Raw genomic sequence first — 15,746 nt, forward strand, 5'->3', positions numbered from 1 at the left:
TAAAGCATTCCAGTGCATTTTTGCAATCTAATGCCAGTTGCAAGGAATTCTCAAGAAAAACAGAGGAAAGCAAATTTTAAAAAATTAATCATTTTAGAACACGACTTTCATTATGCTTTGATAAATATACACTTTCTAGTAGTGTATTTCAATAATATATTTCTTAATGTATTAGTTGCATTCTGTATGTGTGTGTATTTGTATTTTCATCTGTAAATGCACACACCCATATGAATTCATACTGCCTTGAGGTACTGGGGAGGGTGAGGTGGCTGTTAGAGAGGAGAATCTTTAACTTTACTGACAGCAAAGTTTGGATTCTTTATTAACATGTTCATGAGTCTGCCATACATGTGTTGTAATGTCACGATAACTGCTTTATGTGAAAACATCAGTCATGAATCCTGTGGTAGTTTCCTCTGCTGAGGATTAAATATGAGATATTTCAGTATTTCATTTTACCCAAACTTAAACAGCTCAGAGGCCAAGTATTGAGTAGATGCCTCAAGTTGGCAGAATTGATGCAGATGTGATAAGCATTTCTTTTTATCAAAATAAGTGATGTTTAGAGGGAAAAGAAATGAGACACACTGAATACTAATCCAGTCACTTTCAGCGCTGAAATTGCAGCTGATTGACCTTTAATGATTTTTCTCTGTGAATTACTCGTTCTTTCTGTTGCATGTGTCTCCTGTAATAAATGTAGAGTAATTTATGGTAATTTAAGGCTGAGCAATTTGTGGGAATTTTCTGAATAACTGAATTATGCTTGCATATGTGGTATCTAAAATGTGAGTGTGAGGTACAAGGCGGATGCACCCAGTCATAGAGACCAGAGACTCAGACTCTTGGTGTGATCAAGGGTTGGTGACCATCTGAGCAGAAATAAAAATGGCTGCTTTAAAGACATTCTCATGAGTTGCAATTTCAGGTTCTAAAAAGAGTAAAAATAGGGAATCTGTGCAGAATCATTATAGAATCCTAGAATGGTTTGGGTTAGAAAGGGCCTTGAGGATCACCTAGTTACAACACTCCTGCCATGAGCAGGGGCACCTTTCACTAGACCAGGTTGCTCAGAGCTCTATGTAGCCTGCCTTGAGCAATTCCAGGGATGGAACATCCACAGCTTCTCTGGGCAATCTGCTCCAGTGCCTCACCATCCTCACTGTAAAGAATTTCTTCTTAATATCTAATCTAAACCTGCCTCTTTCAGTTTAATGTCCTTACCCTTGTCCTAGTCACTGCATGTCCTTGTCCCAAGTGTCTCTCCAGCTCTCTCATAGGCTTCCTTTAGGTACTGGAAGGTTTTCTAAGGTCTCCCTGGAGCCATCACTCTCTGCCTGTCTTCACAGGAGAATAAGCTTTCTTAGGCAAGATAAAACATACACAGGTTCCCTTTTAAAATCTAGGGATATATGCAATACTCTATTCAAAGCAGCTGGATCCGACAGAAAGCGAACTTGTTACCAAGACCTCCTCTGTTGGCATTTTCTTTGCATGTGGCAAGGGTAAGTCATCAGTAAAACTACCTGCAGGCTGGTGTGATTGGAGTCACTCTTCTTGTCCTTTCTTACCTGGTGTAGCTCCAGGTGGTTGCTGCTGTCTGAAAAATTCAGTTAATAGTCCTCTAATATATAGTTAATATAGTTAGATTAACTATAGAAATAGCTATAGATATAACTATATATATATATATAATTGTAGTTACATAATATATAGTTAATAGTGATAAGCTATAAGAATTGGCTGCTGTTAGCACAGTTTTGAGCCTCTTTGCATCCAGTGTGACATCTGATAAAATCTGCCTTTCGAATAAAACAAATTAACAAAAAGAAGACAAAAAACCCTAATCAAACAAAAAAGCCAAAATAAATAAAAATTAAAAAAAAAAAAAAGAAGCATACAAAAAAGCCCCAAAATGCCTAAAACTCAGACTGCTTTTTTTCCCCACTTTTCCTGGGGGGAAGTACACTAATAATGTTTTTCTTTCTGCTCTTAGCAATGTTTTCCTCTGCTATAAAGAAAGATGCAATATCCTCAGAGTTTAAGCCTCATGTCCTTAGTGCCATGGGGACAGCAGGGTATCTGCCACTGATTCAGTTGAGTTTCAGGGACAAATTGGTGTGCAACGTGGTTAGACTGCCAGCTGTTCCCTTAGGAAGTGGGGACAAGCGAAGTCAGGTTATTTTAATAGGTTCACTGTGTCTGTTTGCATGGCTGCATTCTCGGAGGTCCATATAATTCAGCATACTGGGAGGCTCAGGTGCCCAAACAGGGATCTGTGAGCACATTTCACAGTGTGAACCCATCTGATGTATCTACCCAGAATGGTGCTCTTACTCAGTTACCTGCCATCTCAAATTATTTTCCATTGTCTGTTTTCTGTGAAAGCAGAAATAAGTTGCTGAATGACTGCAGTGTCTGCTGTGGAAGGAAAGACCACACAGTAGATTCTTGAAGATATATTTCTATATCTAATGTGATTTATACCATGACAAATCAGTTATATGGTTTTGACTATAAGTTGATTAATGTTTACAGTTAATTAATTCCCACAACTCACATTTTCTGAATTATTCAGAAGATTTGTAAGCAAACACATGAGAAAATTAATTCAGAACTGGAGATAATTAACACTTCTCATGTAGTTTTCAGTTGGTTATTCTGCCTTCATTATATGAACTAAATTTCTTGAATCCTGTAAGAAATAGTTCACTTTGCAATCTTATGTGATACTAAGAAAGTGGAGCTTTGCCTCCTAAGGACTGGCAGGAGTCAAAGTCCACAAGGCCAGAGATGACTAGGGAGAATTTCATGGTGCTTTAAAAGCGTCCTGTTAAAAGCAGCCTACCAATGCAAAGGGGGTGCAGATGCTTAAATCCCACCACTTCTGGATACCTCCTGAGTTTAGCAGCCCTCATTGTTCCAAAGCAAGATTATAGCCTTGGAAGAAGCATCCTGCAGAACCCAACCCCTCCTGCTTTACAGCTCTGCAGAGATTCTGAATGTGTGAATTAAAACAATAATGTGTTTGTACCAGCGATGTCCAGCTGTGTCCACACCCACAGCACATTCCTCTGAAATGTGTGGGGTTGTATGTGACATATAAAACATAAAATGAGGTGGTCAGGCCAAAGCTCAATCTGTCCATCTCTCATTTCCCTTATCAACTGCTTTTGGGTGCGCGTTTCCTCGTGCTTTGTCACGAGCAGCCAGTGCTGTGCAGTCTGCAGCCCTGAGCCCTTCAGCTGTGGGCTGCTGGCTTGGTAGCCAGCTGTGGTGCTGGTACCAAGTGGCACAGCTCCAGCTTTCCTTGCCACCTGCCAGGCTGTGCCCAGCTCTCAGTGTCTCTGCCATTCAGTTGGAGGAAACTGTCCTGTGCTGGGAGTTACAGCCACACACCACAGCCAGGGTTTGCCTCTGGTGCTTGTGGCTGTGTGGTTTAACCCAGCAGGGAGCTGAACACCTCATGGCCACTCCCTCACTCCCCACTGCCAGTGGAATGGGGAGAGAATTAGGGGGAAAGATGTAAAATTTGTGGTTTAAGATTAAAATGGGTTAACAATACAGAAACTGAAGACAACAATAATATTTATAAAACCACCACCACCACCATGTTGTTGTTGTTGTTGTTGTTGTTGTTGTACAGAACAAGTGATGCAAAATGCAATTGCTCACCACTCACTGTCCAACCAGTTCCTGAGCAATGGCCAGATTCCCCCCTGATTAAATGCTGAGCATGACACCATATGATATAAAATATTCTTTTGGCCATTTGGGGTCAGCTGTCCCAGTTGTGTCCCCTCACAGCTTTTTGGGCACCCCCAGCCTACCCTCTCACCCTCAGGGTAGGGTGAGAAGCTGAAAAGTTCTTGCCTTAGTGTCAGCACTGCTCATCAGCAACTAAATCAGTGTGTTAGTAAAGTTATTCTCATCCTAAATCCAAACCACAGCACAAACAACTAGGAAGAAAATTAACTCTATTCCAGCCAAAACCAGGGCAATGGCAAAACAGCCCTCCTGGGCTTCAGGCAATGTGTCTGTGCATCCCAGGCACACCCAGGCAGTGGGAGTGTGCTTGAAGAGCCCAGAGGGAACTGCTGAATTGCACCCTGGGGGATTGCTGAAGGATTTCCTCATCTGTGTGCACAGGTAAACTCTAAACATGTCTCCAGGGCCAGGGGAGCGGGGGCTAAAAGGTGCTGGGAATGGATTTGGAGAGTTGTGAGAAGTTAAGTTCAAAGGTAGTGTGATAGGTATGAGCAGATCTGGTCCAAAGGGTTTCTGAGAGAGACAGTGCAGGTTTTTGAGCCATGGCTAAGCTGTGTAACTTTAATGTCCCTTTTGAGCCAGCTTTCACTTCCTCCTCTATTTTAATGGTGGAAACTTTTGTTCCTTTAGCTGTGGTGTGGGTTACAATTCCTGTGATGACAGCACAGAGCCCAGATTCGGGGCAATTTTTCAAAACCAGGCCAAGGAAGGTACATTGTCTTTAAAGCTGTTTTAAATTTTTCCCATTAAAATTGAGTAGCAACAGGGTATATGATTACTGCCAACTGAGAAAATTATTCAGAGGAATACAAGGATGCATTTTAAATAAATTGAGTATCGTATGTGTTTATATGCATGCAGATGAGGAGAGGAGAGAAGAGAGCCATATGGCAGTGGGTTACAAATGGCTTAGGGAAATGAATAATTCTAAGCTTTGATATATATGAGCCTGCTGGGGTTCAGATGTTCTCATGCTGGTGCTTTAAGAAACCAGCTGAATGAATAAACAAACATTTGAAAGACAAAACACTCGGCCAGCATCCAGCTTAAAAATTCAAAAAGGACTTAAAAAGGACTTAGAAAAAAGGTTGGGACTACTGTTAAGACTGAAATACATATAAGATTAAAATGAGCTTGCTTATTTTTATATCTTCTGCCATTCTGTAGGTACTGTACATACTATGTTTCCTGTTGTTTACATGCTTATTTGTCTTAGCCTCTAAAAATATTGTATTAACATCAATATTAACTTCTTTAATTACTGAATCAGAGTAATTAAAAGAATCCTTTAGAGACACCAATCACAAAATAAAGGCTTTCCATCTTCATTAAAAAATGGAATTTGTATACAAGATTCCTTCCTTTTCTCTGTGTCTTTGTCAGAAGACCAAACATTTATCAGGAAAGACATGCAGTGGAAACTGCACAAAGGTAAATTCTCCACAGCAGAACATAAACAGCCCAGCAAAGTTTCTCAGTAGTGGTTTCTTTGCACTTAGGCTGAGACTTTGCAAGGCCTACATGCCCTAACTCTCATGAGTGGGACTTCTTAATGTTGTGCTTTCCTAGAAAAGAAAAGGAACAGGCATGGTAAACAGTAATAGTGCATCATACTGTTTCTGTAGATTTACTCTGAAGTAATGTTAAAAATCACATCATATTCATGTGAGACTGGAGAGTGGTGTTGCTAAACTTATAAGGAGATTTAATCAGGTATTAATTAACTGACAACCAGCAGCATTCAATGTCTCCAGTAATCTGAAGAAGTCCAAGCCATGAGCAGCCAGCTTTTCTAAAGGAGTGCTATTGGAAATGGCATCAAAGGCTTTTCTGAAGTCCAGGCAGACAAAATCCACAGTATTTCCTTCATCCACCAAGCAGGTCACCTTGTCACAGGAGCTCAGGTTAGCCAAGCAGGAGCTGCCTCTCTCAAACCCACGCTGGCTGAGAGTGATCCCCTGGTTGTCCTGCTGTGCCATGTGATGCTGCTCAAGACAATTTGCTCCATGATTTCTCTGGCACTGAGCTCAGGCTGACAGGTCTGTAGTTCCCTGGATCCTCGTTCCCAGCCTTTTTGTCCCTGGCTCTCACACTTGCTGATCTCTAGTCAACTGGGATGCCCTGGATTAGTCAGGATTGCTGTTAAATGATGGAGTGTTGATGCTCTTGCAAGTGCAAGAGAGTTGATGCTCTTACTGAGCATCTCTGCCAGCTTCAATTTGTTCTGGATAGACTTGAGTCTAAGTGGTAAACATGAAGAATGTGCTCAACACATTGCTCAAATCCATTGCTGATGTGACTGTCAATAACTTGTCTTCACAAGCATTTTTTCATAGATGTACATATCTGGCATTTTAATTTAGTTTTTGTTTTTCTTGGGGAGAGGATAGGGGAGTCATTTATTTTTAGATGAAATAACTGTGCATATCCATTCTGACTTCCCTTTCTACCTGTATTCTTTTACATCAAGTTCTGAGTTGTCCTGTTTGCAAAGACATACTCTGTGGCCATCCTGTACAGATGCTATCTTCCTGTTTTTCTTGTTATGTTTGGTTTGGGGTTTTGGGGTTTTTTTGGGGCGGGGGATGGTTGGTGGTTTGTAGGTGGTTTTTTTGGGGTTTTGTTTTGGTTTTTTGTTTGTCTGGTTTTGGTTTTTTGTTGTTGGTTGTTTGGTTTGGTCTGCTTTGTCTTGGTTTGGTTTGTCTCTTTGTTTGTTTTTAAATTACATTTTTTAGCATTCCAGCTGCTTGGTAACATGCATGGCAGGCTGAGGAGTTCCTAGCCAGGCTAAGTATCATAGCATGGATCTATCTCACCTTCCAAATGCCACTGTAATCAAGAGAGAAGAATGTGTCTGGCTTCACCTGAAAGGCAGCCATGTATTGTAAATCACTCACCAGGGACTGCAGTAAGTTGGGGGGAAAAAAACCCACAAAATGTGATGCCCTCAAAATTCCAGGTCCTTAGGCCAGTCAATAAAAATTTGAGTGGAAGTAGAGATACTGAAATGCATTCTTTATTGCTTCAACTTTGATTTGTTTGCCCATGATATTACTAGACAGATTAATTTTTTGAGCTGTTTTGTTGACACTGAATCCCAGGAACTTATGAACCCAGTGATTTCCTCAAAAAAATCAAGACTCAAAATCCATTAGAAATCTTCAGGTTAAGAGTGTGCAAACATAGGTCAAGATTCAATATGCATAGAAAGCTCTTGCTTGTAAAGATATGACGTAAATCATCATTTACTTGGTTCAATTCATATTCTCCAAATGGATCTCACTTCTTTTTGCTGCTAGGGATTTTGTCTGGCTTTCATTTGCATGCCAGAAAGTAAATATTGGCTAGTTCAGACATCATCAACTGTTTGGGATCCATGTATTTGTAAAGTACTCTGTACACCTATCCCTATGTACAAATAGAAAGGATTTAGCTACCACTTATTGAGGATGAATTGTATCTGCACACTGCTTTCCAATTGGCTGCCTAAACTGGAGGATTTAGTGATTCCTGTTTATGTAGAGCCATTTATTTATGGTCTTGCTGATAAACATGAGATTGGCAGAGCTTGTTTGTTTCTTCTCATTTTAAGGTTTTAAACACAGGCATGTGAAGCTATGACAGGTTTTCTCTGCTGGCAGAGGTGGCTCAGGTGGCACCTGTTTGGCTAAATTGGCTAAATCACGCTAAATTGTATTTTGCTGGATTTTCCCTTGGGCTCAAATTCTACTGATGCAGGGTTAAAAAGTGATCCCAAATAAAAATGCTAAACTTTGATATTTTCAGTCTGCTCTGGCATTGACTGAGATGAGCAGTGTGTAAGTGCTTGTGAGTCAGCTGGAGAAATGGATGCATGGCTTGCCTTCTCCCTGGCATATGCTGGCTCAGACACATCTAACAGAGGGTCATATCCCAGATTACAGCACTTTGTAGAGTGGAATCTAGAGATTTCTAGCACTTGTTAGAGTTTTGCCTTCCTGGAAAGGATTCACACTTACTCACAGACACACTTATCCTTTCTAGGATGAGGCCAAAGGAGCCCTAAGGAACTGGCTATAGGTCAGCACTGTTAACAGATGAGTTCTGGAGTTCATCTCTGCAGCTGTATATGAAAGAAAGAGGAAGGGCTGTTTGAAAAAAGCCAAGAGAGATAAAGTTTTCTGCTTTCTCAGTAAATTACATTTAGAAAGGTTTTCGATTTACAGTATTAAACATTTCTTAGTGAAGCAGTTACTCTTGTGGAGAATACCCAACTCCACCATAAATGAATTTGTGCTAAAATTTATGCTATGAGTGGAAGCAGGAGAACTTTCATCCCACCTGGTTCTCCTGATGGGGTTTAGGTGTCTCTTTATGATTGCTCCTCAGTTAAGTAGCTGAAAAGAGAGGGTGGTATTCTCCTAAAAAGCCCTGGAAGCTCACAGCAAATTTTTGTTGTGAGGGGAGTTAAGCAGCACATTTTGAACCTTTGGGTTTTTTTAGTGATTTATTTGAAATCTGAAAATGCAGGACAGCTCTCCTTTTCAGTGTGTTGTTCTCCCTGCATGGATTCTGACCTGCCCCTGCTGCTGTTTGCTGTGGGGCTGGGGAAGTTCCTCCCAGCTCTGTCCTGCCCTCTGAGACCCTCGCTCAGAGACCACCAGGGGTGCATTCATTCCAAGGGATAATTCACTGGTAGGAGAGAATTTTCCTTTTCTGCTGCCAGAACAGAAGAAAATATTGAAGACAGTCAAAACTGAGACATAATTTTTGTGGTTTTCACATGCCTTTAGGGGCAGGAAACCAGCCCATGAGAGATTGCTTTCTGTCTGCCTGAGGAGGTTTGTACCTGCAGTGGGCTACTAGAAAGACCTGAGGGGAGAAGGGAAAAAAAGTCTGAACCTGAGAAGAAGCACAAAAGAGAGATCTTTTATGTCCTAGAAATATCACCTCTGTAGGAATAAACCTATTACCTTTCTTTCTGTGACACTTGAAAAAACTCTAGTTGACAGGAGTTTGTTTCACTACATCAAAAAAGATGGATCTTGGCAGCCTGGTTTATCCACTGTGTTTTTTCAGCTTTTTATTTGCAAAAGGGAATTGATATGTTTTCTGTGGTATGCTCAGTGACACACAAAAGACCATGTCTAGCATGTTGCACACCAGCCATTCATTCTCTGCAAGAGAAATCTTTGATCCTTTGATGTGCCACGGCATTCAAGTGCTATTTAGAATTGTTACTCACTCAATTTTTGGAAGATATATATTTTTCACAAAGTATAAAGAATTCTCTCAGTTTGATTGTGCTCTTAACTGAATCAAAAAACATACATTCTTACTAAATGAAAAATTAGTTTAGCTTTTGGCAGGTTTTCTACATTGATTGATTTCCACCCAGTTCAACAGTGACATGAAGAACTCTACAAAGTGTTTTCTACAAATTTTACCAAAATAAGATACTGAGAGGAGGAAAGAAACCCTAATAATGCCACAGCTGAGGCAAAGCTCTGACATCTTTATTCAGAGCTACTTTTCTTTCACACCAGTGTCAGAAGTCCCTCAAAGAAATTTCTATGAAACAGGATTGACTTCTCTCTTCTTAATAAGTATGGAACAATTTGTTCCAAAGAGTGTGCATATCATTGACTAAACACTTAAATACGCATAGGTGTAATCTGTGACCAGTCTGGAGTCTGAATAGCAGAGAGAGCATGGAAATGCCTGATGATGGGAAGGACACCAGACTGCTGGACAGCATGGGGGTGGAGGCCAGTTTTAAACAGGATGATGATGAAGATTGGCTATAACCAGCCCTGGCAATCAGGCTGTCTGTGGAAATTTAGAAACTTAACCCTTGATATGATATCCCTAGGCCCAGTCTCGCCCAGGAGCTGGAGCTCCCTGCCTGGCATGCACCCTTTGTTGTTGGCACAGGCAATGCTGGGAGCGAATGCGGCCGGACAGGGACCTGCTCTCCTCTGCAACACTGAGCACACGGAGGGGAATCACTTCCACGGGCAGAGATGCAGCTGGAATTCAGTCCCCCTTCACCTGTGCTGGCACACCTGAGATGCAAGGGGATTTTCAGATGAGGTTAGGACTGGAAAACAAGAGTACCTTTGCTTTAGTTAGTACTTGGCTAAACGTAGTGAAGAGGAGCTGCAGCAGCCAAACACTCTTTGCTCAATGATTGTCTTTTTTCTTAGAGAGAGAGTGGGCTTGTTCAAGCTCACTTTCAGCAATGACGACAGGAGGACATCACAAATTACATTCCAATTATCATGGCTAAAAATCTAGCTAATTATCTGGGTTTGAAATTAATTAAACTTCTGCCTACTCAAGCCTTGACCCAGATGCCTATTGATGGTTTGTTGGGTTTTTGTCCTTCCATGCTACTCATAGCTATTTTCCCACACTTCATATCTGGATGTTGCATGCTTTCTCCTACAGGTCTTGGGTGATGCATTGAATTGCTTTGGAGGTTCCCTTCTATAGTAGGAGTCCTAGTAAAATATCTGTATTGTATTTGAATATCTGTATATAGGCCTTGCCCTAATAAGCCTGGGTTGTTTTGATGGCCTGCAGCTGCGATGTCCTTAACTGGGCTGCAGCTGTAGCTAGTGAAGACAACTGTGATAAAAGGGGCTGGGCTTGGCCAGTCAGGGAGAGCCTGAAAGGAGCCCTGACTAAGAAACAGCAACAAGCAGAAGAAGTCTGTGCTGTGAAGAACTGCCCCCAAGAAATATTGCCGAGAAGGTACGAGACTTTAGAAATATGATTGCGACAGTATGGGACTCTAGAAAGATGAAATACAATGAGATAACAACACCCTTCCTCACACATGCTCACCTTGTCTGCTGCCCCTGATTTGCGTCTGAAGTGAATTGAGATGCACTCCCACAAGTACCAGCATCGGTGACAAAAATTATCAAGTTCTCCACCATTCTAATGTTTACTGTGACTGAAGCAGGTGCACCTTATTGTGTGCATTTATTTTTAATCTTTCCTAGCTGAAACAGATGGAATCACTGAGACAGCCACTGTTTAGGTGATATCTTCCCCCAGCTTTGATTACTTTGAAAAGCTGAACTTCCACTGGCAGAAAACAAATCCTAATTCAAAGCCTCAATACTTACAGGGCTCTTTAGTTCTTCCTCTCTAGCTTCACAGAGGATTCAAGCTGCTAATACTAAAATATTTTGCAAATTAGGCCTTGAGTATCTCATTTTGCACAGGAAAATATTCCATTTTAATTATTCAGCTTAACATGAAAGCGTGTCTAGCTCTAAGCAATGAGGCAGTTTGAAGCTCTGATTAGCTACCCAAACATAAGCACTTTGCAGCTTTGATTACTCATCCAGTTAGGAATAGTTTTGTTTCAATACAGAAAGATTATATTTGCAGGAATCTTAGAAAATATTTTCTTTGAAAACAACTGACCTATGTAAAATCAAGGATGTTCCTTGATCAGTCCTCATGCTGATTTATTCAAGAAGCAGTGGCAGCTGAAGGGAGGGAAAAGGAGCTGGAAGTGGGACATGTGATGGACTCTGGTATTTTTAATTTTATCTGGTATCTTTATCTCTGGTTCACATACTTTGTCTCCTCAATTTGCAAGTTCTGAACCATTTTCTTGATATAAAATTCAGATTAAAAATATTTCTTATCAAGTTTTATCCTCCAATTTTATGTGGAGGAGATACATTGTAGTGCAATCTTGTGGTTTTCCATGGTCCAACACTGCAATTCTGAAACTACTCATCCTGAAAGACAAATTCTGTTCTACACAAGCAATTCACTGTTCTCTTTCATTTCTATTACCAGCTGGATCAACAGTCAATTAATTGCTCTATGCATAAGTAATTAATACTCTATATTTCAACCAACTTGAAAAAATACCAAAACAATACAATTTCTGATTTATTTCTATTTATTGCTGGGATTGATGGTAACAGATGAAGAAGCAGAAGGTGTTTTTGCCTTGTCCTTCCATTCCTGATCAGTAAAACATGACAGCAATTTTCAATTAATTCTAATTAATTTCCAATTAATTTCCTCAAATGAGGGACTATGAAAAATTACATTCTCAAGATTGGAGAAATGATGGATTAGTTTGGTACAGCTCCTAGCCATGCTGACAAGGAATGATTCATGTGACATTCTCTCTTTGTGTCGCAAAAATGAGGTTTTGAACCCTTTAGTCATTCTGTAAAAGACGCCACAGTAACACACCACTTCAACCTTCACAGTGGTTCATAATTTAATTAAAGAGAAAATTTCCCCTTTCCCCCTCATAACTTGTTTCTGTTTTACAGAGTTACCTGAGGAGAATAAGCAGGAGGATCTGAACATTACTTCTATTAATCCTTTGCCAAACAAACCTTGCAAACTTTAAGTACTCAAACTTCATAAAGACACAGTCCCTGGTAATGCATGGAACCCGTTGCTGAGCCACACATTTTGCATTTCATACATTAGCCAACTCCAGACACCTTACTGGGGAAACAACAATTGAACAACTGAAAAAAAATAAGTTAAATAGAACCTAGGACAGAAAGAAATGCTCTATATAGCTTCTCTGATTAGTAGAAACTTTTCTGAAAATGAATAAATGAACTGGGAGAAATTTTCTGTCAGAAACAATCCAAAGACATTAAGATAGGAAATTTTAACTGCAAGAAGAATTTGTGTTCCAATGCAACTGCCTCATCCAGCCTCAGGAAAATTCCCCACATTTGTTTCTTCAGTATCTTTGCACAAAAGGGCTCCCCTCACTCACCCCACCGTGCAGACCTGTGTCAGTGCCTCGGCAGCACAGGGCTGAGGGACATGGGCAGCCTGGCCCCTGCAGCTGCCCTGCGGCTGATCCAGTGTGGCTGAGCAGGATGCAGGGAGCTGCCTGTGGGTCTGTGCCTGGCAGCCAGGAGGGCAAGAGTGTCCTGGGGGCACCAGGTACAGCATCACCAGCCAGGCAAGGGAGGGGATTGTCCTGCTCTGCACTGGGGCAGCCTCACCTCGAGTGCTGGGGGCAGTTTTGGGTGCCACAAGAAAAGACAAATAGAAAAATATTCAAGAGTGCCCAAAGGAGGGCAAAATAGATGGTGAAGGGCCTTAGGGAGAAGGCATTTGAGGAGCAGCTGAGGTCACTTGGTCTGTTCAGCCTGGAGGAGAGGAGACTGAGGGGACACCTCATTGCAGTTACACCTTCTTGTGAGGGAAAGAGGAGGGGCAGGCACTGATCTCATCTCTATGGTCAGCAGCGACACAACCTCAGGGAATGGCCTGAAGTTATGTCAGGAGAGGTTTAGGTTAGATATTAGAAAAAGGTTCTTCGCCCAGAGAGTGACTGGGGCACTGGAACAGGATCCCCAGGGAAGTGGACACAGCACCAGCCCGACAGAGCTCAAGAAGTGTTTGGACAGTGCTCTTGGGCACGTGGTTTGACTCCTGGGTATGGTCCTGGCAGAGCCAAGAATTTGACTCAATGATCTTTGTGTCAACTCAGCTTATTCTGTGATTCTGTGTTGATAAATGTATTGTGCCTTCATCACAAGTCTGGGCACAGTCTGAGCCCCTCTCTGCCTGTGCTGTGGCAATAAGTGCAGCCAAGACCGTGAGCTTCCCAGAAACTGGGATAACCAGGTTACAAAACATCAGAGCAGCACTCATGGAAATAAATGCCCAAAGACATTTTTGCATGGGCATCCCCATAAAAACTCACTGATTCTTACAACCATTATGGTGGAGTGCCCTGACTGCAGGACAATGCCCCTGTGATGTCCTCAATGATGCCAGAATTAAGGGGGTAGCATCTTTCATGAAACTGAGGCATAGGATTTACCAGAAACATGTACCTTTCTAGTGCATGCCTTGTACAAAGTCAGTCTCTTAAAACAGCAGCTCCACAAGAAAGGACACTTGGATTGTGGGGACTTGTGCTAATTTTAATGTGTCTCAAGAGTTTCAATATTTTGTCTTCATGAACAAAGAAAAACATCTGAAGTCAGAAATCAAACTTTGACTTCCTCTCAACCAAAAACCATCAAATGAGATTTGCAGCATGGGCAGAACAATTGGGGATAATAAATGGCCTAGAGCAAAAGAGAAAGAATGCATGAGATAGCATGTTTTCGTGGAAAAGTAAAAAATAAATCCTTCTGAACAGACTAGAGAGAAAAATATTTTTGCCCAGAAGTCTGGAGATTGAATCCCTGCTGCAGAGCTCAGAGATTACCTGTTTTTCATTTCTCTTACTGATGTCAATGTATGTGGATTACACCCACTGTTAATAAACACAGGTTTTATCCTTATGAGATATACATTCTAAATTTACATTTAGCTGCTTTGCTGATGGCAGCTGTCCTACATATCCATGGTGTTCACTTGGCTTTACTTAGGGATATCCCTTCAAAGAGTGTCTTTTGAGTATTGAAGGAGAAAGAATTAAAATAATATGTTTCCTATTTGAGGTATTTTTTGATGCAGACTTTTATTCCCCACTGTGCATTTAATATGCTCATGTAGACTGGCTGCTTCTGACACAGTCTTAGAGATTAGATTTCTGAAATACTGACAGAAGTCCAGCTACTTTGCTGAAACCATAATCAGAAATATATGGCTTTTGACAGCTCTCATTAAGTGGGAAAAGAAAATCCATTCCAGTGTCTTCTTATTTAAAAATAAATTTGTAATTAATTAGCCAATGCTGTTCTGCAAAGCTTTCAAGCACACAGAGGTCAGCAAGAGTGTATTTGTGTTTGATGAATTTGGTGGTGGAGAGAATTTTAATAGCACTTCAGCACTAAGTCAGAATCTTTGAGAAAGGCACTTACAAAACTGTAATTATTTAGTGCTGTAATCAGATGGTATTTACCCCTTCTATACTGCTTGTTCACCATGTCCAGTTGGTCTTTCTTTGCATGGTAATACTCATTTCTATTGTCCTTTCATTAGCCTCTTGTGAATAACAACAAAATCTGCAAACACAATAAAACACTTTTTGTGTGAAAAACATAATTCCATATTAAGCTTATTTTCTTATTCTTGTTTATAATAGAAGAATAATACTTTTAGGGAGAAGTAGTATCTTTTATCTCCTATCCTGACATTCCAGGCAGGAGAGACTCTATCCAGAGCACAAGTCAGTTTCAGATCTGGATGTGAAGGATGAAACTGCTGGCAGAGAACAAAACAGCTGCTCTGAGTTTAACTTTGTTATGGACACTGGCTGGAAACCTTTGGAGAAGGGGAGTCATACATAAAGGATAGTAAACTAATTTAGTTCCCATGAGGTAGAGTGCCTATGCTAACACCAAACTAGACCACCATCTGTTTGCCAGCCCCAGGCCCAACAGGCTCCACATGGTCTGTGTCTGTATCACATGAATTCCTTCACCCTCACAAAGAGGGTGGCAACACCCAAAGTGCTTGTTTGGAATATTGGCAGGCCAGGCTATCTCCCTGTGAGAGTGTCACTTTGCTGGGCACTGGATGTGCTCCAGGGAATGAACCACAGCTCGACAGTGCTGGTGGCAGCAGGACAGTGCCCAGCCTCAGCTGCTGCTTCATTCACTGCTATTCACTACAGGCAATTATCACCTGCTGAACAGTATTCCTTGGCACCAAAACATTTATTTTAAGAAGTCATAATAGAAGTAGCCTATTGAACTTCAGCCTGACAGTCCAGAATGTCATAGCACTGGGAAAAAGAAACTAGAGTTCGCAATTTAGAAAAATGCAGTCTTATGATGTGAGCTCCGTGCATGGCCCCTTATGTTTTCTAGTACACCAGACACAACAGTCTCTTTTCAATCTTGTCACATGCTATTTTAGTGTAACAGCAACAGCTTGTGAAGCTTCTTTGATGTGTAACTTGTTACTAGACATGATCTCTGAAAAATTAGACTAACCTGTTCTCACTGCAGTAGACATGGCCATCTGCCTCTCCCACACATCCACTGTATCCTCTCACAGCCTTGTTCACTCTTCTAATTGTT

This window comes from Melospiza melodia, chromosome 1 (assembly GCF_035770615.1).
Source record: "Melospiza melodia melodia isolate bMelMel2 chromosome 1, bMelMel2.pri, whole genome shotgun sequence".
Taxonomy (NCBI): domain Eukaryota; kingdom Metazoa; phylum Chordata; class Aves; order Passeriformes; family Passerellidae; genus Melospiza; species Melospiza melodia.